This window comes from Protopterus annectens, chromosome 7.part0 (genome assembly GCF_019279795.1).
Source record: "Protopterus annectens isolate FY-2018-M chromosome 7.part0, PAN1.0, whole genome shotgun sequence".
Lineage (NCBI taxonomy): Eukaryota > Metazoa > Chordata > Ceratodontiformes > Protopteridae > Protopterus > Protopterus annectens.
The window spans coordinates 773,918,073-773,945,351 of NC_056739.1; positions in this window are offsets into that span (position 1 = coordinate 773,918,073).

Sequence of the window (27,279 nt, forward strand, 5' to 3'; positions counted from 1 at the left end):
TAGCTGATATACACACTCTTTGAGGTTTCATTTTCACACACACACACACACACACACACACACACACACACACACACCTGGAAAAGGCTGGCACAGGTTTACTAGCTATGTCCCCTTTTGCCCAGACAATAATGTAGTTATCACTGCCACCAGCCAACTCCTTATCAGATACTTTAAGGCCCTTAACAGTGTCCAATCTTACTGTGTAATATTAATATTGACCAAGAGCAAGGCTATTAGGTGTGGCCCACACAGTGTCACCAAATAAATATGCAAGTGCTCTCAAAACCTAAATATCTCTACACAGATCAGCCACAATGAAGGGTTTAAATATATTTAATAATAAATAATAAAAGACGAAGATAATACTAAATGTATATTCACAGTGATATCAGAGTTCAAAACCACAGGAAATAAAAACAACATTGCAGGACAGTCTCAAATAAAGAAAGAAAAATATCTAAACTAAGATTCACTATATTCCTGATTTTATCTAAGAGAATTACTACACCCTAGAAACGTACTTCATTACAGCAAGGCAGATGTTGTGGTGAATGGCTCTTGTCAGGTCCAAGACAGAAAACAGAATGCCCTGTCTCTCAGAGATTTCTCAAATTAAAATCTTAAATATTACTGATGGGATAGCTTGCAGAATGATATAATTTCTTGTCAACTGACTCTATCCCAGGTGAAGCCCCCACTGCTGAAAGCTGGCAGTATTTAGCGGGTTCCTATCATATGTTCGAAGGTTTAAAACTTTGAATTACTAAAGGTTGAACTTTAATGATCAAAGTTTTAAAACCTCAAATCATATAACGGAGATCTCCATAGAGTGCGGGAAGGGAAGATTTCCATTTACTGCACTGTAGTGCGATCTTGGAGTTGGTATATTTAAGTAGCAGGGGGGCCTGCCCCCCTGCATAGAGCGTTTTATTTTTGTTTTGGGCTTAAAATGTTTTTTTTTTTACATTTGAAACATTAAAGGTTCAATCATTAAAGTTCAGACTTTAGTGATTCGGACTTTTAATACTTCGACAATATGATATAGACCCGTATTTAGCATCTACATGCAAAAATATATAGGCCTCACATCTTTGGCAGATGCTGGAAGTCATAAAGTAATTACATTCCTCCACATTTCAACACTAGCAATTATTTCACCCTAAAGACAACACAGACAGCTCCCTAGTACAGATGTTATGTCTCTAACTGCCTTGAAACTGAAAGATACCATCTTTTATTGCATAGCCATAAAGTTAATAAATTTCAGCTTTTTTCTGAAGCTAACCTTCTGTATTCCACTTTCCACTGTTAAAATATATACATTTAAACAGTTACAATAGTGCATGTACATTTCTGTTCTATTCCAGTAGGGCATGCTTTGGTTACATTTCAAACAGCACTTTGCAAAACCTTTTCTACACACACTTCTGTACCATTAGTTTGAAATACACATGGCATACAGTTCTAATACATTCGTAACACAAGCATCTTATATAAATCATGTTGATATTCACAAATGACATATAATTATTTACAAAATTCCAGATAGCTCTGCTTGCAGTATCTCCTTTTGTGACACTTCTTCCCCCCGTGGAAGACTCGAGAAACAGTGCTTGAGAGGGATGAGCCTATCTGGGAATACATTACCCCATACCCTGTCTTTAGAGCCATTCTGTGTTGGCATTGCTAACCCCACTGCAGTGCTGCACTGTCATATTGTAGGCCTGCAACCCTAGGCTCCACCTTAGTAGCTTGGCATTTTGCTTGCTGGCTCAATGTAGCCATGTTAAAGGATTGTGGTCTGTAACTACAGTGAATATCCTTCCATACAGATTCAGCTGAAGCTTTTGAAGTGCCCAGACTATGGCTAGACATTCTTTTTCTATGGCTGCATAGCAGTCCTCCCTGAGTTGGAGCCTATGGCCGAGATATACCACTGGGTGCTGTTTTCCTTCTGAGGAAACCTGGCTGAGTACAGCCCCCACCCCATGATTTGAAGCATCTACCTACACAACAAATTATTTGCTGTAATCTGGACTGTCTAGCACAGGGGGTCCTCCCAAAGCTCCTTTAAGCTTCTGGAATGCCTGCTCACATGCTGAGGGCCACACTACCTTATCTGGCCTGTTTTTCCTTGGCAGGTCTGTGAGGGGAGCAGCTGTGGAGCTATAATTGGGGACACTTTCTGTAGTACCCTGCTGTCCCTAAGAAAGCCCTCACTTGCTTTTTGGTAACAGGGTCAGACCATGCCTGAATGGCTTCCACTTTGGCAGGTTCTGGTCTGATCTTACCACTCCCCACTCTATGTCCCAAGTAGGAGACCTCTGCCATACCCACCTGACAGTTACTTGGCTTAATGGTCAACCCTGCCCTCTGTAGTTTGCCCAGCACCTCCCTGACATGCTGAAGGTGCTGCTCTTGCCAGGAATGGCTGTAGATGGCAATATCATCCAGGTAAGCAAGGGCAAAATCTCCTGCTCCTGCTAGAGTACAATCTACCAGCCTCTGGAAAGTCGCTGGGGCATTTTTCATTCCAAAGGACATCTTTGTGAACTCATACAAGTGAAAGGAGTCACAAAGGCTGACCTCTCTATTTCATTGGGAGTCAAGGGTATCTGCCAGTAGCCCTTGGTAAGATCAATAGTGGTAAGATACTTAGCCCCACCCACCTGCTGTAGGGATTCATTTATCCTAGGCATGAGGTAAGCGGGTCAATATTAGAACATCAAAGTTTCAAACTTCGAATGTTCTAATATCGACCCCTATTCAGCGAAAGCTGAAAAGATCGAAGCAACAGAAAACCAATTTTTTTCCTAGGGAAAGAATTTGGTTGTCCATTTCTGTTGCTGCGGTATTTTCAGCGCTGTGGTGGAAAGTTATAGGTCGGGTTTAGGTAAGTGTGCGATTGAGTGCGGGTTAGGTATATGTGAGATTGTGTATTCATGAGGGTTAGGGCGGGTTAGGTGAGTTAGGGTTAGGGCGCAGGTTAGGTATGTGTGCAGTTGTGTGGACGTGAGGGTTAGGGCAGATTAGGTGAGTTAGGGTTAGAGCATGGGTCAGGTAAGTGTGCGATTGTGTGGCCATGAGGGTTAGGGCGGGGTTGGTGAGTTAGGGTTAGGATGCGGGTGAGGTGAGTGTATGATAGTGAAGGACCTTAGGGTTAGGGTTTGGGTTAAAGTAAGTGGATAGTTAGTGGTGTGTGTATAGTTTAGTGTAGGGTTAGGTGTAAGATTTTAGGTGTATGTGTGTGGATTGCTGTTTGTTTGGTGTGCTTGTGTTGTGTGTATGTGTTTTGGAACAGCAAATTTTTTCCCTAGGAAAAAATTCGCTGCTCTGTATGTTCGATGTTTTCAGCTTTCGCTGAATAGGGGTCGATATTAGAATATTCAAAGTTGTGAAGCTTCGATGTTCTAATATAGACCCGAGTTAAGCATCTGACTGTGTGACTATTTAATTTCCTGTAGTCCACACAGAACATAGTGCTGCCATCCCTCTTTAGTTCCAGCACCACTGGGCAGACCCAGGGATTGCTGGACTCTTGGATTACCCCTAGTTCCAACATATCCTTTATATCCTCCCTCAGAGTCTGTTTTACTCTCTCAGGCACCCTATAAGGGTCCTGTTTAATAGGCCTTTGGGGTCCTGTTTCCACATGGTGCTGCAACAGGTGTATACACACTGGTTTCCCAGTGAACATGCCCCCAAACTACTGTAACACTGCTCAGATTTCTCAAACGTGGGTAGGGGATAGCTGCTGGGACATTGCTACCCCTTCCTCTGAGGTGTCAGTCTGAGGCTTACTGAGGAGATCAGTCACCAGATCCCCCTCAGACTCCCCCTGCCATCCACTGCAAATAGTCTGCACAAGGGCCTCTCTATCATGGTAAGGTTTTATCATGTTAACATGGTCGACTTTGTGCCCCTGCCTCCTGCCTAGCGGTTCTACCATGTAGTTAACATCACTGACCTTCCTTACCATTTTGAAGGGTCCCTTCCAAGCTGCCTGCAGCTTGTTGTATCTGGCAGGAATGAAAAGCATAACCTGCTGCTCCACAGCATACTCTCTAACTCACCAAAAACAAATGGTTCTGCCACCAGTTCCACTTAAAAACTCCTGAAACTTGAAAACTTTAATAAAATACACAATGATAAGATAAAATAAAATAAAATAAACACACTGGCTCATAAACCAGATAAGCGCTTTCAGTATAATACCTTTTTCATATCCTAATTGTTTGCAAGTGAAACTTCCTTTTAAATACCTTCATTTCCTAGTGTTCACTGACTTAGATGCATTTAGTAACCATAGCAGCATACACATCCTTTTAATTATATCATTTTGAGTGCCGAAGAGCTTTCCCTTTTAGTGTAGGTTTTAAAGGGACAAATGCATTCAGACCTGGTGACTGATCTGATTGCAAATTCATTATCCACTTCATCTCTTCAATTTCTGTTCGGTTTACTAAATCCCTATCTCTTGGTGTTTCATGAAGCCTAGTTAGTGCCATGAACTTGAAAGAATGACTGTCATTTATACTAATATGCATATAAAGTGCATTGCTGGTAACTTTTTTTCTTATGTCAGATAAGTGCTTTAGGATACGTTCCTTGAGCATTTGATTAGTTTTCTCTATGTAGTATGCCTTGCAATGACTGCAGGTTGCCACATAGATAATGTTCTTACTCCGACAGTTTGCAAATCCTCCAAACTTATAGTTCCTCTTAGTCAGGGGATGTGTAAAAGTATTCAAGCAAAATTGTCAGTACTATATATTCTCCTAGGGGAAGACCCTATTTTTCAGACCAAGGTGAAACAGTTAAGATCAAGCAAAAGGAGGTAAAGTCCAATCTGAGATGCCAGTTGACATATAGTACTGACAATTTTGCTATTCGTAATACCATCAAAAAATTTTGGCAAGTGCTAACATCTGACAACAAAATTAGGGAAATTGTTGGAGATCAACCCAGCTTTTCTTTTAAGAACAAGAAAAACTTAAAAAGACTATTATGTCTTCTGGTGTCATTCAAAGGGGATCCAGTGTCTGTTAGCCTGGGACAACATGCTTGAGAAGCCTCGTTGTTTCGCAAGAGACGGCTTGCACCTGTCACCCTAGGCTTTCGAATACTGGCCAAGGCTCTTGCTGCCCCCATAGTGCCTTTTGTAAAAAAAGGCTCAAAAGCCAAACCCACCTCTGTAAACAGCACAAATAAAAAAATGAGGGTTATGCTACTTAATGCCAGGAGTTTAAATCTCAAAAATGCATGTGCTCGAAGCACTCCTCAGTATGGAGAATGTCGACATCTGTGCAGTAACTGAAACCTGGTTCAAGGCTCCACAGAGCACCCCAGCACTACTGGGCTACAACTCATACCACACATTTTGGCCACAGAACATGGACCGAAACACAAAAGAAGGGGGTGTATCCATATTCATCAAGGATACCTACACCTCCAGGTTAGTGGCGCAGCATGATACCTCCGAGATCATCCATGTGCAACTAACATCAGGCAAATCTGCAATGCAAATTGTGGCCTGCTACAGATCACCCTCCATAACCCAGGACCACCACTCCGCCTTTCTGGAGACACTGGAAAACATGAAGGTCCTACTGAACACCCTGATATTGGGCAATTTTTAATTACCCTACCGATAACTGGGAAAACTACTCAGGTACAAATTCCCAGGTCCAGTGCTTCCTGGAATTTATCAACTCAAATGCCCTGGATCAGCTGGTAAACTCCCCTACCAGAGGTGAAAACATATTGGACTTGGTCATCACCAACATGGGCGACAGGTGTTCCACACCAGAGGTCAACCTGTCATTGGTTAGATCAGACCATAAACTAATCACTCTGGATGTCCACACCACACCACCACCTCCAACCAAGGAAATCACAGTGAAAAACTTTTCTATAGCAAACTTCACCTTACTTAAGACAGAGGTGGTAAGATTCACAGCCCCCACGCTAAAGGATAACAGTGTCCAAGATGCAGGAACCTTTACAAATGCACTCTATGAGTACCTACAAGGATGCTTGGATTGTGCCTTCCCTAGCAAAACCAAGATTCGCTCCCCTAAGAGAAGGAAACCAGTCTGTTGGACCCTTACCATAAACAGGCTATACAATAGAAGGAGGAAACTAGTTCAGAAAAAAAGCAAATCCCAAGAAGGAAAGACATCCCTGATCAGTATCAGTAAGAAACTAAGGTCCCTCATAAAATCCTCCAAGGCTAACTTCGAAAGAAAAATAGCCAAGGATTCAAAAGATAACCACAAAGCCTTCTTTAGCTATGTCAGGAATCTAAGTGGAAACTCGCAGATATGCGCTCAGTTAGTGCAAAATAGCACAAAATATACTGAACCCACTGATATTGCCAACATCCTGGCAGATAGATTCAGTGCAAACTTCACCCCCCTCTCATCCCCAAAAGGGCCCACAACAATACCAGAAAAGTGTAGTGTCCCGGAAATCACAGACACACAGGTGAAAACAGCCCTTTCAAAAGCCAAAAGCACAGCGTCAATGGGGCCAGATGGTGTCCCAGGCTGCGTCTTGCACGAACTACAGAATGAAATAACCCCCCACCTAAACACACTGTTCAACCTCAGCCTCTGCACAGGCTATGTGCCCATAGAATGGCGCACAGCAACGGTTATTCTGCTCCACAAAGGAGGGGGCCACAACTGACCTGGTAACTATCGCCCCATAAGCCTGACTAGCCTGGTCTACAAGGCTATGGAGCGCATCATCATGGAACTCATTAGGAACCTCTAAACACTTGAACTGACCCAGTTTGGCTTTGTTAAGGGCAGATCATGCCTACTAAACCTGGTTGACTTTTTCGAGACAGTCACTAAGGCCATAGATGAGGGGAAGGTAGTTCACACAGCCGACCTTGACCTCACCAAGGCTTTTTACACCATTCTCTACTTGGGAATTATAGAAAAACTCACCAGCTTGAACATAAACCCCTATGTCACGAGATGGGTTGCCAACTGGCTTACAGACAGAACTCACACAGTAAGAATAGCGGGCTCCAGGTCTGACTCTAAACCAGTCACAAGTGGTGTCCCACAAGGCTCGGTCCTGGGACACGTACTGTTCAGCATATACTTCTCAGAAGTACAGGCAAACACAGGAGGACTATGGATAACCAAGTTCGCCAATGAGTGCAAACTGGGAGCCATAATTGACTCTCCGGCTAACACTGACATTCTCCAAATGGGCCTTACTGAGACGGACACTTGGTGTGAAAGTCATGGTCTCAAGCTAACTGCCAAAAAAATGCATAGTCATCCCATTTGGGAAAAACAAAACACCCATGAATTACCACATAGGCGGCAGCCCCCTTAATACAGAAGAAGTAATAAGAGATCTGGGGACCCTGATAGATAGTAATCTCTCCTTTGACAATCATATTGCCAAAGTAGTTAGGAAATCCTTCTATGTAGCCCATCTAATTACTAAAGGGTTTGCATCTAGAAATAAAGAGGTTATAGTGCCCCTCTACTCGTCACTCATCAGACCCATCATAGAGTACAATGCCCCATTTGGGATGTACCTCACAAGACACTTCCAATAGCTGGAAAGACCACAAAAGTACCTCACCAAGAGGATTACTGGCCTCAAACATATGTCCTATGCAGCCCGACTGGAAAAACTCCAGCTGCACTCAGTGGCATATCGCTTACTTAGAGGTGATCTCTGCCTGACTTACAAAGCCATGTCCAACTCAGAATTGATGGACATGCTCCACCTAAAGAAATCCAAGTCACTGTAAGCCACTCGCTCTAGTGATCTAAACTTCGCCACAACAATAAGTAGAACATGCTGGAGGGATATATTCCTGTCACAGAGACTCCCCATGCTTTGGAACAAAATTCCTAACTACATTAGGCAGAGCCCCTCACTAACACTATTCAAGAGAAACCTTGATGAGTGGATGGGTAACAGAAAATGCACCCCTGGGATCACTTAATTGGCTCTTCTTGACAGAGGCTCAGTTAATTAATCAATGAGGTGGTGAAAGCTGACACACTCTGGCTAGGCTTATAAATGTCCTCGGGCAGATAGCCTAGTACCTACCTATTAATCTATGTTATAAAACAGAAACTGAAGCTATTTCTGAAGACAGGAGTTTTCAGATGAACAGGAAAGTTGGTACATTCAGATGTGGAAGTTGCAAGGCATGCTTTCATATAAACATCTTGAATACTTTTACACATCCCCTGACTAAGAGGAACTATAAGTTTGAAGAATTTGCAAACTGTCGGAGTAAGAACATTATCTATGTGGCAACCTGCAGTCATTGCAAGGCATACTACATAGAGAAAACTAATCAAATGCTCAAGGAACATATCCTAAAGCACTTATCTGACGTAAGAAAAAAGTTACCAGCAATGCACTCTATATGCATATTAGTATAAATGACAGTCATTCTTTCAAGTTCATGGCACTTACTAGGCTTCATGAAACACCAAGAGGTGGGTATTTAGTAAACCGAACAGAAATTGAAGAGATGAAGTGGATAATGAATTTGCAATCAGATCAGTCACCAGGTCTGAATGCATTTGTCCCTTTAAAACCTAGACTAAAAGGGAAAGCTCTTCGGCACTCAAAATGATATAATTAAAAGGATGTGTATGCTGCTATGGTTACTAAATGCATCTAAGTCAGTGAACACTAGGAAATGAAGGTATATAAGAGGAAGTTTCACTGGCAAACATTTAGGATTTGAAAAATGTATTATACTGAAAGCGCTTATCCGGTTTATGAGCCAGTGTGTTTATTTTATTTTATTTTATCTCATCATCGTATATTTTATTAAAGTTTTCAAGTTTTAAGTGTTGGCAGAACCATTTGTTTTTGGAGTTTTATATTTTGATGTGCTCTGCCTTTGGTGATGCTACTTACTTCTTCTCTTTACTCTCTAACTCGAGCATTCTTGTCATACATGACCTTTTTCTGCTGTTGGGCTCCTGCCAGGTTCTCCTGGGTCAACCCCATGAATTTCCTGATCAATGTCCTGAGGTTTGGGACATATGCCACAACAGACTTCTTGCGGGATTCACACTCATCCTCCCACTTATCACAAATCAAATCTAGAGCACCCCTCAACCTATGCCCATACAGCAACACAAATGGTGAAAAACCTGTGGATTCCTGGGCACCTGTCTGTAAGCAGATGTGGCAAATATTTGTCCCACTCCCTCTTAAACTGGCCTGCAAAAGCCCGTAGGATGGTCATTAGTGTAGAGTTTAACCTCTTCACCAGACCATTAGTCTGGGGGTGGTAGAGGGTGGATTTGGGTGCTTCAGCCCACAATGATTCCACAGGCAAACCAGCATGTCTGACGTGAAATTGGCACCACTGTCAGTCAATGTTTCTTTTGGGAAACTTGCCCTGCTGAAAATCTGTAACAAAGTATTTGCCACCTTTTCTGCCTCAATGGAGGACAGGGCCACCACCTCAGGGTATCTGGTAGCATAATCTAGTACCATTAGCATATACTTCTTCCCTGTGGAACTTGGGGTACTCAGAGGCCCCACAATATCCATAGCTAGTCTGTGAAATTGCTCCTCAATCACAGGCAAAGAAACTAAAAGGAGCTTTGCCATTGTCTCCTGCCTTGCCTACTTTTTGGCACTGCTGACAGTTCTTGTAGTACCCTGTTGCATCCCTGGAAATCCCAGGCCAATAAAATTTCTCCATAATACGTGTCTTGGTATGGTTTATGCCCATATGACCAAAGGGAATGTCATGGGCTATGGCTTGAAGTACCATATTCTCTCACCCTCTAGCCCTCCCTCAGGGGTCCACTCTGTATACAGTAACCCTTAGTCCCAGTATACAGGTTACCCCTTTCCTTGAGAATCAGGAGCCTCCCTGGATACCTCCCTCAAGCTTTGTAATGTAAGGTCTGAGTGCTGAGCCTGTCTCAACTCTCTCTTTGTAACCCTTCCCAGCTTCCCTTCCATAGGACGTCTGGTATCCTCTGACAGCGGTGCCTTACTGCCAGCCTGGGTCCTACTACTCACCTTTGCCCTTGGAGTCATTCTGTCCAGGGGAACATCATTACCCACAAGCAGCTGTGGGTCACCTTCAGTCTCACTGCTACAGAGTAGCTCCCTCCCTGAAGTAGCCACCTCTACAGTCCTGGCTTCAAGTGTGCAGTCTATCTGGGGCCCCCAGACTACCAGATCCACATGCTTGCCTTCAAGCCTGACTGCTTAGAGACAAATACTTCTACTGTATTATCAAAATCATTCCCTATCAAGACATCTGCAGGGATATCCGGAAGCACACCTACTTGCTTGCTTCCTTTTCCACTGTCCCAGTCAAGGTGAACCCTAGCCAGAGGTATTTGGAATGGGGTTCCTCTTAAAGCTCTGACTGGAGTAGACTGCCCATGCAAGTAGTGCTTCTCTTTAACCATTGCATGCTTCACAATGATTAGGTCAGAGGCTGTGTCTCTCTTAACAGTGGCCTGTTTCCCATCTACTAAGATAGGATACAACCTCTTGTGGTATTTTGGTACCCTTGTTGTCTGCAGACAACTTACTACTGGCATTCTGTCATTCCCACTTACTGGCTCTCCCACCTTTTGTTCCCCACCTTGCCTTCATGGACATCTATATGCTACATGGCACCACTGTCCCACTGGTTACATTTAAAACATTTAACCATTGATCTTGGCCATGTACCTGAACTAGTGGCTTCCTCTGTTACTGGCAGACTCTGTTGGGGTGGTATAGGCTGCCATCCATGGTTTTCCTTAGGCCCATGTGCAGCACTGGGTATCCCTTTCCTGTGCAGTGATGCCCTGCTTGCTAGGCATAGGTCTCCCTTTTTCCCCAACTCATCTGCGGTATTGCATTCCCTATCTGCCAACCAGATTTGTGTGTCCTCAGGCAAAGTACTAAGGGCTTGTTCCCTCACCAAAAGGTCTGCCAACCCTTCAGACGTGGTGACCTGACATCCACTCACCCAACTGTGCACAAAGTGCATAACCCAGCAATATAATCACACACACTTTCATCTGCCTTGCATCTGTGCTCACAAAACATTTTCCTTTAAGCTTCAGGTGTTAACTTAACACTCTAATAAAGATTTCTTTACTGTATTATAATTTAAGCAATCAGTATCAGACAATTTAGAAACAGCAGTTACAGCTTTACCATGGAGTAAGGGGGTCAGAAACCATACCCAAAGCCCTATATCAACATTATACTGTTTACATACCCATTCAAACATATGAATAAGATTATCACTCTCTGTAAATTGTGGAAGAAATTGACTGAATTGTATTGCTTCTTGGTTTCAGTTACTCTCTTCTCCATTACCTCCATGACCCCGGCGAAGAGTTAGCATCTCTTTTTCATGTTGTCTCTGCCTCTCATTTTCTTCAGCCTCCAAACATCTCAGTCTCTCTGCTGCTTCTAATTCCATTTGTTTCTCCTGCTGCAGTCTCTCTGCTGATTCTAGTTCCAAATGTTTGGCTGCCAGCTCAAGTCTCTAAGTCCTCTGAGGCAAAGTTGAACTGTCCATTTTCTGAGAGTTTTACATCCCCAAGGCCAGTCTGGTTGTCTTCCTGGTTTCTGGTTAGTGGTGCAGCTGCAACCATTTCCACTTTAGTCAGGTTGGAATGCACCAGTCCTTTGGCTTGGCACATCTCAGCCAACTGGCTCCTTGTCAGCTTGCCATAATCCTCTGCTGACATCCTTGCCTGCTCTCCCTAACTAACTAAGCTAACAAAAAATAAGTAAAACTATTGTGATATGAAACTCTGAATGTCTACCATGTGGCTGCTTGAGAGTACAGACACCTTCTTTAGTGACCACTGTTTACAGGCTACAGGAGTTCAGTATCCACACCACTGAATCCCAATATGTGATGCGGTGATCTCACCACTGTCGACCAATAATGTGATGACCCACCACTGGACCAGTAATCAAGGAGCCTCAATTCTCATCACTGGCAACAGTGGGGGATGTACACTGTGAGGATAGCAAGTACACACGCAGTATTTTCAAATGCAGCTCTCTGCATCAAGTGAAATTTCCCTTAAGAGCACACACAGAGCACACTCAGTCTGAGGCTGGTTTCGCCCTCTTTCTCCAAAGAGTTGAGATCTCAGCTGAGTGGACAAGCCAAGACGTCCAGCACCCTCTTTGTCCAACCAGTCCTTTGTGTCCCTGCCCAAGTCATTGACACACACACACACACACACACACACACACACACACACACACACACACACGCACACACACACTCTTTGAGGTTTGATTTACCCATACACACACACACACGCACACACACACCTGGGAAAGGCTGGCACAGGTTTACTAGCTATGCCCCCTTTTGCCTCCTTTTGTGACAAAGACACTATAACTTTTTGTTACATTTATAATTAGATGGTAGCATATATCATTGGCTGTAGCAAATTAGGGGATGCAGCATCTATGTTCAAACTACAGATGCAGTGCAACAGATTTATAGTAACATAGCAGAACATCAAGTAAAGCCCCTTCTTCTGAAAATAATTTCTTATTCTACATCACCGTTATCAATAACTTTTTGCAATTACCCTTACACTGAGTTCACAGCAGTTTTGGTCCACCACACTTGAAACTCATAACTCATACATATAGGACTGAATACTTCCAAAATCAGAAGCGGCACTGTAGACTTTGCTGAACCTCTTCATCATCTTCATAGTCTGCTTCTGCATCTAACTCATGGTCAACTCAAATGTAAATGTTTATAATCATAGCATTTAAGCACAAACCAAAAAAGGACCTTCTTTCAAGTGTGTCCTGTCCCCATGTGATGTTATCACATTTAAACAACCTGTCAGAGTGCATTAATATGCAGAGGGATACACGTCCTTGTGACTTACTTTTTAAATATAAACCAATAAATAGAGCACTGTCACAAATAAAAAAAACTAAAATATATTTCTAACATCAGGAATAAGGTATATATATATATATATATATATATATATATATATATATATATATATATATATATATGTTCATTAAAAAAGTTTCAGTACTGTTTAAGATTATGTCTGTGAATTCCAGAGTGGCCCTCCATGCAGTCCACTGCAGTATAATCATGCTTATGCTTTCTCTGGGGCTTGTACACTCAAGCTTCTACTTATGGGAGATGGCTTGGTATGCTAATTCACACCTATACGTTGCTGCAATGCCTAACATCTGTAGCATAAGTTCCAAAATGAATGGCAGCTTCTCACACCTACAGCCCCTTTGAAGGCTTCCTTCAAAAAAACAAACAAAAAAAAAATATCTGAAACTAAGCAACAAGAGATGAAATCATAATTGCAGAATTCTATGATTTTGAATCTTTAATTGCAAACAATAAAAAATACCTGTCTGAAAAAAGAACAGTTTTTCAGTACATTTTTTCCATATAATTATTTATTATTTAGTGACTGAAGTACCCAGAATTTCCATTATATACTTTGAAAGTTGCCAAAATGACAGATTTGGCATTTGATATGTGAACCTGTGTATGTGTGTATAAGTGCATGTGTACATGTATATGTTTATAAATATGTGTGTGTGTGTCTGTGTGTTTATAAAGTAGTGTGTGTATTTATAAATGCAAGTATGTGTGTATTTATAAGTATATACCTGTAGGCTCATATGTGCTAAATAGGCTGGTGATTTGTGAATATCTTAACTAGTCTTACATTCCCATGCTATAATCAATACAGATGTGCCTCTTAACAGGCTGAACAAGGAAAGAGAGACAGTTAGTTGCTTGTCTGGTGTAAGGATCCATCAGAGTACTCATGCATTCAAGTCCTGGAACAATAAGTACCAGTATGACTGTCATAGTCCATTCTAGTGTCTATGATGTGAGGTGTACCTTCATAGACTATATGAAGAGTGACATGATTGAGCTCTCAGACTATGTGTCCAAGACAGATATGAGCCTAGCACTGAGCAACATTCTTCCTTCTCCAAGGATGAAGTTGCAGTATAAGCAAAAAATAATTGACTTCAACAGTTGGCTTAATTTTTGATGTCATTCAAAGGGGGTCCAGTATTTGTCAGCTTGAGAGGATATGATTGACAGATCGTACTGTTTTGCCAGGGATGGCCTACATCTCTCCCCTCTAGGGTTTCAGTTATTGGCAAATATGTTGTTCACCCCCATTGTGCCTTTTTTAGACAATACCAGCCTGATAAACCTAACCACATAACAAAACAAGCAAAGGAAAATATGAAGGTGTAACTATTTAATGCTAGGACCCTAAACAATAAACTCTACTCCCTGTAAGCCCTACTCACCATGGAGGACACTGACCTCTGTTAGTGACTGAGACATGATTTCAAATAGTGGAGAGCACTCCTGCTGTTCAGGGCTGTAACGCCTTCCACATGTTTATACCAGATACTGTGCAGGAGGGGAAAAAGGTGTAGATGTCTCAATCTACATCCAGAAGAGACTCTTATCAAGGCTGGTAAAGCAGCATGATGCACTACAGCTTCTTCATGCCCAAATAACCACCAGAAAGGTCCCGTACTACATATTAGCTAGCTGTAGAACTCCCTCTATGACACAAGAAAGTCACAACCCCTATCTACAGAAACTAGAATCACTCAGTATTAAATCCAATACCATTTTCCTAGGTAATCTAAATTATCCAGCTATAGACTAGGAAACCTATACCACCACTAGTGTATATGGACCTGGACTTACCCTGGAACAATTATTTGGCATACTCACTAGGTGGAATAATATCTGGGATCTTCTCCTTATTAATATGGGAGGATATTGTACCATCCCTTGGAATAACATCTGGGATCTTCTCCTTATTAATATTGGAGGATCTTGTACCATCCCTTGCGTATCTTCATCACTTGTTAGGTCTGACCATGAAGCAGTCTCCTTTGAAATAAAATTGAAACCAGAGATCCCTTCCACCCAAGGTACCTTTACAAATTTCTGTAAGACAAACTACCTACTCCTAAGTGATACATTGGCAAGTTTCAAATCCCCCCAAACTCAGTTAACTCCATTGAATATGCAGAAATGTATGCCACCGAACTATACCATCATGTAAACAGCTGCATAGATGCTGCTATACCCATGGGAACAAATGCAGGGCAAACCCTAGAAAGAAATCCACATGGTGGAACCATAGTATCAACAAATGTTATAGTAAAAGAAAAGAATTTTGATCAAACGTTAGAAGAATAATTTCCAGAATGTTAGTGCCCTTATCACTGAAATAAACAAACAACTCAAGAGTTTAATAAAATCAACCAAAGCCAAGTTTGAGGCTAAAATAGCTACTCAAGCCAAGATAATCACAAGGCATTTTTAGTTATGTTTGTAAACCCTGTCCCTCAAGATATACCTGAAACTGGCACTCCTCTAGATATCGCACAAGACTAAGTCCTAAAAGTGCATCAGTGGGTCTTGACAATATCCCCAGATGCATCTTAAATAGCATGAAGCACAATTTAGCCAAACCCCTAACAACACTGTTCAGTCATAGCCTCCATACAGGTTTTGTACCGAGCAAATGGAGAACAACTATATACATTCCCCTGCATAAGAGGAAGCCTTTCAAAAACCTAGGCAATTACAGACCCAGAAGTCTGACCAGCCTCATATGCAAAGCCGTGGAAAGACTTATCATGGACAATGGAAACCTCCAAACACTGGACCTGTCTCCTTTTGGATTCGTCAGATGCAGGTGATGCTTACTCATCCTGGTGGATTTTTTTGAAAAGCCCACCAAAGCAATGGATGAAGGCAAAACAGTATTCACCGCACACCTCGACCTGGTCAAAGCTTTTGACATAGTTCCCCCCTCAGGTATAGTGGAAAAGCTAAATAAAATGGAAATAAACCCCTATGTCACCATCTAGGTTGCCAACTGGCTCATAGATAGGACAACAATAATCAAAATAGGGGGAGTTACCTCCACAAAGAGGCCAGTCACTAGTGGAATCCCCCAGGATTCTGTGCTGGGACCTCTCCTGTTTGGCATCTACTTTTCTGAAGTAAAAGCCAATACCAAAGGGCTCTTGCTGACTAAGTCTGCAGATGTTATTCAATCTCCAAATGACTTAGTCATGTTGCAGAAAGGTTTGACCCAAATAAATAACAGGTGCCAAAATCATGTACTGAACCTGAATACCAAAAATGCATTATTTTATCCTTTGAGAAGTCATCTACCCCAGAGTGCTGCGTCATTGATAGTATACCCCTAAGAGTTGACCCAGTAGTTTGGGATTTGGGAACTTATGTGGGCAGTGACCTAACATTTGACCAACATGTGTCCTTTGTTGTAAGAAAGTGTTTCTATATTGCACAGTTATAAACAAAGGGATTGTGTCTAGATCTATGGATGTCATTGTCCCCCTTTATTCAGCCCTCATTAGGCCAGTCATTGAATGTAATGGCCCTTTAACATGTATCTGTCCACACACATGCAACAATTGGAATGCCCACAGAGATGTCTTACTAAAAGTATACAAGGCCTAAACAACATGTCCTACATGGACCAACCTAAAGCCCTGTCACTATACTCTGTATCCGACAAACTGTTAAGAAATGACCTGTGTCTGGCATACAAGACATCCTTTGACTCATTACTGATGGATTTACTGCACATTAGCAAGTCAAATGGCATCAAAAATACTCAGTCTAGGGATCTAAACCTCTTCTGCAATATAAACAGAACAGCTTGCAGGGACAGATATATCCTTCAGAGGATGCCACTGCTCTGTAACAGACTCCCCATCCACATAAATCAAAGTACATCCCTGTCCATATTCAAGTGCAACTTAGATCTATGGATGGGAAACATAATATTTACCCAAGGATTGCCCCCTGTACAACTAATGGGCAGGGGATGCTCCTATATGCTTTATCCTATGCATGGGTTCTCTCCAAATATATATGGTATGAATCCAGTTATTCTCATTAGGGGTAATATATAATTAACGACCATGAGATGGTTAAGGCCAGTCTGTAACCATATGGGATAGGTTATTTTGAGCACAAAAAGGGAAAGTGAGTAGGCTTAAAATGGCTTGCAAGGGCAGCTAGCCTAGTACCTATCTATGAACCTGTGATGGTTTTTAGCCTGTATATTTTATGTACAAATAACACAGAACTGAGCTGAATGAAGATATGTTGGGACAGTTACATTGTCCCTGTCCATGAGGGACAAGGTTGCTAAACCAGGGGTAAATTTAAAATTACTCATTCATTCATGCAAATTACGTGTGAACAGAATAAGAGAAGTACCTAGCTTTATCTGGAGTGGAAGATGGTTCCATAGAAGTGGAATTTACCAGTCTTCTTGCCAGCATTTTAAAATAAAAGAGAATGCATGCTTCATCTTCTTTTGGTGCACAGACAATTATGTTTTTATCTTCACAGGACACATAAAATCAGAAATTTAGATCAACTGTTTGTTTCCTTTTCGCCAAAAAGTTTGGGTTTCCTAGTTTCTAAAGTTACTTTAGCCAAATGGATTACTAATTGTATTTCTTGGGTCTATTTTCAACAAGGCATTCCCCTACCAAAACCACCTAAGGCTCATTCAACCATATCCATGGCTGCTTCATCTGCTTTTTGGTCAAGAACATATATTGATGATATTTGTGCAGTAGCTATATGGTCCAATGGTACTCATTACAAGTTAGATCTTATATCTAGAAATAGAGCAGCCTTTGGTTCAGCAGTACTCTGGAATATCCTTCCATGAGGGCCACCCAAGGTTAACGTAGCTGGGGACTCTGTCCAATGTGTTGAGGAAGAATGAAAAGGACAACATCAGATTTAAAAGTTAGGTAGTCACTATAACTAGACCTATAACTATGTTGTCCATTTTCATTCTTCCTCTACTTCCCTCCCATCCATCCCCATCCTTAAATCTTCTGGTGAAACCTGTTGTGCTGTGTTTTGCAACTTAAGCTATGGGTTTGAGCCTTTATCTTTTCCTGTCAGCTATTCCTGTCTCTCTCTAGCTATAGGGTTTTTATGGCAAGAAACTCAATCTGAGGTAATTGGGATGGGATAAGGTATTATGGGTAGAGGGAGGAGCTTGAGAGTTGGATCTGAAGTCTGGAGTATGCGGTTGACTCAGATCTGAATGCATTTGTTGAGGAAGAATGAAAATGGACAACACAGATGCCTAGTTATGGTGAGTATATAACTTTTGATTTTTTATGTCAGAGGGAGTAAAGGAGGTAGGTGGAGTAGTTTAATAACAGTTTTGGACCATGTTGTAGTTTGGAAGAAAATTTAGGAAGATGAAAATATAATTTAAAAGAGTAAAGATTTTAAAAATGAATTGGGAAATATTAAAGAAGAAATACTACTAAAATAAATGAAGGATTTATGGAAAAGGACATTTGGTTGTGTTATTTTTTTATAATTCATGGACAGAATGATGGATGACTTTCAAAGAAGAATATAAGAGTATATTTATTATTGGACCCACAGCAGAGAAAGAGAAAAAATATATAAAGATTTAATATATAACATGGAAAAAGAATGAGAGAAGAACAGTACAGAATATTTTGTTAAGAAAATGTTTATGAAAAAAAGACCGAGATGAAGTGCTAATTATTAAACAGAGATGCTATTTAAAAAGCAAAATGGAAAATGTTTCTCTATGTTTGAATAAGGATGTGAAAATGATAGTAAGAGATACACATATGCAGGGATTCAGTAAATTCCATGTAGGTTTCTTGCGAAGCCTACACACAGTTTACATGTGTGCACGGTGGTGCGTAGTAAGCAGCAGCGTTCATTGCATATTCATACCGCAGACTGTATTTAAACATAAATAAGTAAGATTTCATGGCCAGCATCAGTGTCGCTGGCCAGGAAATCATGTAAGCAAACATGCATAGCAATCCTGTTTAAGTTAGAACACTGAAGGTCAGCCGTTTTGCATGGAATGCCACAATGATCACCAGGGCTTAACACATAATAGATGTAATGGGATCCTATCTCGCCTACATTCATAACTGATGGGTTCGGAGCCGATCCGTCGGCTCCGTCTCAGCCACTATATACTAGAATGAAGTCTCTCATTGGCTGGGCTTCCCCTTATCCCAGAATGCACCACGCCTGCTTCCCCAGATCTCGTTTGCCACTTTTCAAGCTGGACGTGGTCTCGACTTGGCTGGAGCTAAGTGTATTTTCTTGACCTTTTTGGTCTTTTTGGCTAGGGTTTCTGTCAGCTTTTAAACAAACAGCTGTTTTAACAGCTTTGTGAGTGTTTGTGGTCAGTTTTTGTGAAAGTTAGAATTTTATATTTTTTTCCGAGCTTCTAGTGTACTGGGCAAGGCTTGTTTAAGTTAGAGGGCCTTTGCCCTTATTGTGTGCTTATTTTCTTGTTGTGTGACTGAAATAGTTTCTTGTTTTTTCCTATTGTATCGGGCTAAGCCCGTTTAAGTTAGAGGGCTTTAGCCCATATATTAGTTTACTTCTGCGTATTCTAGCTATCTGTTACCTGTTTCTACTGTGTTCAGTATGTCTAAGGAGCAGAAATCAGGATTTAAAAAATGTGCTAAATGTAATTATAAAATGTCTATTACAGACAGCCATGCTGTCTGCATGTACTGTTTAGGGCCTAAACATCTACAGGATACTTGCAGTGTTTGTCACGCTTTTTCTTCCAGGGTCCTGCAGGAAAGAAAAAACAAGTTGATACTTAGAGGTCTTATTAAGCCTTCATTTGAGGAAGCATTGGCTTCATCTCCAGCTTCTAAAAAGAAGAGATCGTCGGCTCCGACCAGTCCGTTGGGCCCGACACCCAAGAAGCATAGATCGTCGGCTCTGACCAGTCCGTCGGACCCGACATCTAAGAAACATGGATCGACTTCTTCTTCCTCGGCTCCAATGGCTTCAGAGCCGATGGCTGAAGGGTCTGCCTCGGTGCTTCTTTCCTCGGCTCCATTGGTGTCGGAGCCGCAGGTTAGTGCATCAAGAGGCCAATCACCTACTTCGGCTCCTTTGTTCTTGGAGCAGTTGGAGGTGTGCAACTCAGACTCTTCCCCCTCGGCCCCGGAGCCGCATTCAGTGCCGACACCCTTACAAACAGTTCCGGTCTCGGGTCCGATAGTGTTGGAACCCTTTCGGAGCCGATCCCCTGTTTTATCGGAGCCGAGGTAGAAGTCTTCTCGACCCCAGTCTATTTCCTCCAAATCCTCTAGGTTGTCGGATTCGGATTTGGATAGGGTTATCCAGAGGCTGTTCCAGTCCCCAGTTTTTACTAAAATGATCTCGGCTCCAGCCCACTCGGCTTCGGAGCCGATTCCCTGCATTTGATTCCTCCTCCTCCGACCCCCTTGGAGCCGTTGGAGTCGGTGCTGGTAGAACGCAGTGGAATCGTCCAGTCGGAGCAGGGACCCCCTCGGAGTTTCTCTGCTCCGACCTTCATTCCTACCCTGTCCTCGGTGCTTGGGTTTGGTACCGGGTATTCCTCGGCGGGGGCCGAGGGTAACATTGTGGAGCTCGCCTCTTCGATGCCCAGTCTTCCCCTCAGAGCATCGGCCGCAGGTATTCCCGGTACCGCCGTGGTCTCTCAGCAAGTGCCCTCTGCAGAGTCTGGAGGTCCTGCTTTTGAGGCCATGAGGAGTGCACTGGCCATGACCTTGCCGGTTCAGCAGGTTTCTACCTCACCGTCCCATGTTTTGGGTACTGGTGCCTCTGGAGACTTTCTTTCCTATGACAGTGGGGCCCCGGGGCCTGAGGATACCCCCTTAGAGGGTTCCCTTCTTCCGGGGGGTCCTTCTGAATCTGCTTCGGATGAACCCCCAAGGAAGAAACTGTGCAAGAGGAAGCACGTTGATTCCCAAGATGAATCCGTCACTTCAGATACTGACCTCGATGATGCGGAGGGGTCCCCAAAATCGTCCTTGGATGACGTCTCCTTCTCGGATATCCTTGAGATCTTGAGACAGAGAGGCGATTGGCAATCCAAAGCCCCTACCGCTGAGGAGTCAGTCTTCCTCAAGGCCTTCGGGGCCCAGCCCTCCTCCTCCTGGGTGTCTCCACCCTTCGACGAGTTATTAGATCGGATCTCTCGGAGGGTGTGGGAACATCCTGATACAGTGGAACTGGTGCCTGCCAGACCTAATAAGTTTCTTTCAGCCCCTCCCCAGAAGGAATTCCTCACTAAGGGTGTTGCAGTTGATGCTATGGTGGTGGCATCTGCCACTCAGCAGGACGTGGCAGAGGCTTCAACGTCTATTCATCCTCCTAATAAGGATTCTAGGAGCATGGATAGGTACGGGAAGCGTACCCTTTCTTCAGCGACCTTTACCCTGCGGTCGCTGAACTATCTCTGTCATTTTAGAAGGCTCCAAAGGGACCTCCTCAAGGAGTTAGGAGAGTCTCTTGCGGGTAATCTTCCTGAGGCATTAGCCCAGACCGTAGGCACCCAGATGACTACCCTATCTTCTATTGTCAACTCGTCCATGAGGCTCATTTCCTGTGCAGCCGAAGGGGCGAGTAGAGCAGCGGGCACAGGAAGGAGACAAGCCTGGTTACGCTTGTGTCCACTCGCGGAGGCCTTTAAGTCTTCCTTCGCCGACACCCCCTTTGATGGGTCTTCTTTGTTTGGACCCAAGGTGAAGGACACACTTACTCGGTGCGAGCAGGAGGGCAAGACCTTGACTGCCGTTGGGGCCCATTTTTCCACTCCCTCTAGACCTTACCCCAAGGCCCAGAGAGGAGGAAAAATGTGGTTCAGAAAATCCCAAAAGTTCTTCTCTACTCCACCGAGTGATCCCCCCTCCAGAGGCAGGGGGGGGGGGAATTCAGGAAGATGCCACCCTAGAGGTGGCAGAGGCCCCTGTAACTCTGGAGGCTGCGATTCCTTTCGTGGTTCCTCCTACCCTCAACATCCCTAGGATGTGGCCCGGCTGTGCTTCTCCGGAGCCAGTCGGGGGTCGTTTTGCGAAACACCCACAGGCTTGGGAATCTATAACCAAGGATCAGTGGGTGCTTCGCATTGTAACCGGAGGCTACCTCATCCCCTTTTTCAAGCCCCCTCCTCCTACAAGGAGAATCTCGGATGTGCCACCCAGTCAATGGGATCTAGCAGCCGTAGAAGTTTCAAAGCTGCTAAGCAAAGGGGTCATCCAGCCCGTCCCTGCCGACCAGATTGGATCAGGAACTTACTCAAGATTATTTTTGGTGCCAAAAAAGACAGGGGACGTACGGCCCATTTTGGACCTAAGCTCATTAAATCGGTTTGTGAAGTAGTCCAAGTTCCGGATGGTCACCCTTCAGTCCATTCTCCCGTTATTGGAGAAGGATGTCTGGATGTGCTCCATAGACCTCAAGGACGCTTACTATCACATTTTGATACGTCAAGAGTCCAGGAGTCATTTATGCTTCCGCCTAGGAACCAGTCATTTCCAGTTTCGTGCACTGCCCTTTGGTCTCACCACAGCCCCCAGGGTGTTTACCAAGTGTCTGGCAGTGGTGACAGCTCACCTGAGAAGTCTAGGATTCCAAGTGTTTCCCTATCTTGACAACTGGCTCCTCACTGCCACCTCCGAGCATCTACTGATTCGAGCGCTGATGGCCACAGTAACTTTGGGTCTCTCGCTGGGAATCACTTTCAATTGGGAAAAATCTGTGCTGCGGCCATCTCAGCATATCACTTTTATAGGCGCAGAGTTAGACACAAAAAGGATGCGGGCATTTTTGCCATCAGAAAGAATTCAGGTTCTACAATCACAGATTCTAAATTTGTTACCCAAATCTCGAGTTCCTGCCAGACAGATTCTTCAGTTATTGGGCACGATGGCTGCAACTATCCTCTTAGTACCGTTAGCCAGGCTGCACATGCGGGTGCTGCAATGGCTATTATTGATTCAATGGTCGTACCAAGAACTTCCCCTGAACCACCTGGTTCTGATTACGGACAGTTGTCATCGGGACCTCCGTTGGTGGCTGCATCGGTCCAACCTGGACCGGGGGCGTCCTTTCACCCTTCAGCCCCCTGTTGCCACAGTGACCACGGACGCCTCCCAGATAGGGTGGGGGGGTCATTATCTGGGCAGGCTCTCCCCCAAGGCACTATTGCAATTCTATCCGACAACATGTCGGTAGTTTGGCACATAAACAAGCAGGGCAGAACCAGGTCCTACCCCGTTTGCAGAGAGGCCATGAGAGTATGGTGCTGGGCCATAGCTACTCGACGTTTCTTAGTAGCCACGCACATTCCGGGGAAAGCCAATGTGATTGCAGACAGGCTCAGCAGGACTCTCCTGTTGCCCCATGAGTGGTCCCTCAACAACAGTGTGGCTGCGCAGATCTTTGCCAAATGGGGTCTCCCTTGTTGCGACTTGTTCGCCAGCCCCAACAATGCGAAGTGCAGAGAGTTCTTCACTCTGACTCCCTCCCAGGGGCAGTCTCCCAGGGACGCTCTAGCCCACAATTGGCCCCCCGGTCTCCTTTATGCCTTCCCCCCAATCCCCCTTCTTCCAAGGGTGATTCAGAAGGCTCTTCGTGTAGGGAGCCACATGATTTTGGTCACCCCACATTGGCCCCGTCAGGTTTGGTTCCCATTCCTTCAGAAGTATGCGGTACAGGGCCCTTGGATTCTGGACCCAGTGCCGGACCTGTTGTCTCATCAATCGGGACACTCTCATCCGTCCCTTCGGTCGTTGAGACTGGCTGCTTGGTTACTCCACTTCCATCCTTAGTTAGAGATAACTCTCTTTCTCCAGAGGTGATGTACATTTTGTCCTCTTCCCACAAGCCATCCACCATTAAGCTGTATTCCAGCAAATGGAAAAGGTTTGCCTTTTGGGCCCAGCAGCGAGGCATTGATCCTCTTATGGCCCCAGTTCCGCAGGTCTTGGAATTTCTAGCTTCATTGTTTCATTCAGGCTCTTCAGTCTCCACAATTAAAGTTCAACTGGCGGCTATATCTAATTTTCATGTTTCCATAGAGCCTTCCTTAATGGCTAACAGACTTTGCAAGTCCTTTCTTAAGGGAGCCTGGCTCCTCAGGCCTCCTATGGCTCATCCTGTGCCCCCTTGGGACTTAAATTTGGTTCTGGCCTCCTTAACTGCCCATCCCTTTGAGCCGGCAGCCACTTGTGATATAAAATTTCTGTCGTGGAAAACCGCCTTTCTAGTGGCAATAACTTCTGCTAAGCGGGTTTCAGAGCTTCAGGCTCTCTGTTCTACTCCTCCTTATTTGATTTTTCATAAAGACAGAGTTTCCCTCAGATTGAATCCATCCTTTTTGCCTAAGGTAGCATCCCCTTTGTGCATTCAGCAATCATTGGAGCTCCCCGTTTTCTTTCCAAATTTTTCTAATAGAGCAGAATGTACCTTCCACCAGTTGGATGTTCACAGGCAACTGCATTTTTACTTAGATAGTACCAGTCAGACATGAAAATCTAACCAACTGTTTGTGTCCTTTGCGGAGAATAGGTTAGGTCTACCAGTTGCCAAAACCACCATAGCCAAATGGATTAAGGATTGCATCTCTTTCATTTATTCCCAGTCAGGCAGAGAGTTATCTTTCCCACTTAAAGCTCATTCTACCAGGGCTATGGCCACCTCTGTAGCTTTTCACTCCAAAGTTTCAATAGATGATATTTGTGCGGCTGCTACTTGGTCTTCTCCGCACACCTTCATTTCTCATTACAAGGTTGATGTGGCTTCCCGAGGCAGAGCTTCATTTGGTTCCGCAGTTCTCAGGAGTGTGTTCCAATGAGCCACCCGGGATTTAGGTGTTAGGGACACTGTCCCATCAGTTATGAATGTAGGCGAGATAGGATCCCATTACATCTTTTAGTTATGTACTTACCATAACTTCGGATGTATGGGATCCATCTCGCCTACATTCATACATACCCACCCTCCTTCCCCCTACCTTTTGGATTTGGAGGAAATTTTGCTCTTGCTGAGCTCTCCTCTGGAAGGGCTCTAGTTGGTTACAGTTATGGGTATGTGTTTTCTGTACCTGTATGAATGTATGAAAGCGAACAAACAAGATCTGGGGAAGCAGGCGTGGTGCATTCTGGGATAAGGGGAAGCCCAGCCAATGAGAGACTTCGTTCTAGTATATAGTGGCCGAGTCAGAGCCGACGGATCGGCTCCGAACCCATCAGTTATGAATGTAGGCGAGATGGATCCCATACATCCGAAGTTATGGTAAGTACATAACTAAAAGTTTTCTTAGCTCTCTATCTCTTAGTGCAAAACCTATGGACAAAGGCCAACATAATGGGGGGAACAATAATCCAGAAACAGGGACAGATTTGACATATTTGCTCTTTAGAAATATGCTAGAATAGCAAGGGGTTTGGGTGAAGATAGATTCTCTGAAGGATTTGAAGTCTGAAACTGAAATGTATGTAATTATTGAGTCACAACAGTCCTGAGATCATCCCAGTGATATGGCAGAAAACCACAATTTTGATAAGGAAAACAGTAGAAGATACATAAGGCAGAAACTGGACATTCTATGAAAATCTAGATAATTGAGAGGTATAATAGTTAAATATGTGGGCCAAACACAGTATATGACAGTGTATACAGTGCAGAGTATTGTGAAATCCCATTCCTGGCATTCTGTACTGTAGTTGTGTAAATGATCTGTAAGGGTACATAGACTGCCATGTCAAATAAACTTTCAGGGGAAGTGTGTGTATTGAATAGGGACACACAGATGAATTGTAGGAATGAACACAGGGAAAGAGGACAGGTGAAGCAACTTAATGTACAGCAGATGAGGGCATGTCACTAGAAGACAGTTATAGCAGCAACACCAATCACATATCAGTATGGTAAAGTAGGTTCTGCACAGTGAAAATGGGTATTATGTGACTGTCATTCAAGGTGACAAAACAATGGTGAAGATATCTGTGTGAGATAAACATCCTTACATGAACAACGCAGAGGACATCTACCAGGATGTTACATACAACTGGAGTAGGGTGCATATTTTGAAGATGTGCAAACTTATTTGTCTGGCTATGAGTGTAATCTCAGTAGAGGTCTCCAGCAAATGGGATACAGTTAAAGGTCCATATACAACATTAAAAGAAGCAAGCACAATCATGGACAATATCAGAATACTACCACCAGTAATCCCATGTTTCTGACATAACATAAGTGATTTAAAATGATCAGAGATTCTGCACCATCACATTTATACAACTATTATGACATATCCACACTCTATGAGGGTAATAATGCACACTGTTCTGGCACCATAACATCTACTGGAGGTGTTAGAAGGGACACTGCTATACCTATATGCGACATTATGATCAATACAGGCTAGTTGACTGCTGTGCATAGCATATATATATATATATATATATATATATATATATATATATATATATATATATATGGCACAATTCACACTGTCATGAATGTTACTCATGCCATTAATGTTCTCAAACAGGTATGAACAGTGGATATAAAAAGTTTACACACCTGTGTTAATATAACAGGTTTTGGTGATATAAAATAATGAGACCACAATAAATAATTTCAAAACTTTTCTCACCTTTAACATGACCTATAAACTGTACAATTCAATTGAAAAACAAACAACTCTGTTAGGGGAAAAATATAAAAAATAAAAAATGTACAATACGCTGGTTGCATAAGTGTTCACACCCTTAAACTAACTTTTGTTGTGTGTGCACACCCTTAAACTAATACTTTGTTGAAGCACCTTTTAATTTAATTACAGCATTCAGTTTTCTTGGGTAGGAGTGTATCAGCATGGCACATCTTGACTTGGTAATATTTGCTCACTCTTCCTTGCAGAAGCGCTCCAAGTCTGTCAGATTGTGAAGGTATCTCTTGTGCACAGCTCTCTTCAGGTCATCCCACAGATTTGCTTATGGATTTAGGTCTGGGCTCTGGCTGGACCATTCCAAAACTTTAATTTTCTTCTGGTGAAGCCATTCTTTTGTTGATTTGGATGTATGCTTGGGGTCATTGTCATGTTGAAATGTGAAATTCCTCTTCATCTTCAGCTTTCTAGCAAATGCCTGAAGGTTTTGGGCCAAAAGTGACTGGTATTTGGAACTGTTCATAATTACCTCCAGCTTGACTAAAGCTCCAGTTTCAGCTGAAGAAAAGCAACCCCAAAGCATAATACTGCCATGCTTCACTGTGGGGATGGTGTTATTTTGGTGATGTGAAGTGTTGTTTTTGTGTCAAATTTACCTTTTGGAAATGCAGCCAAAAAACTTCAACCTTTGTTTCAT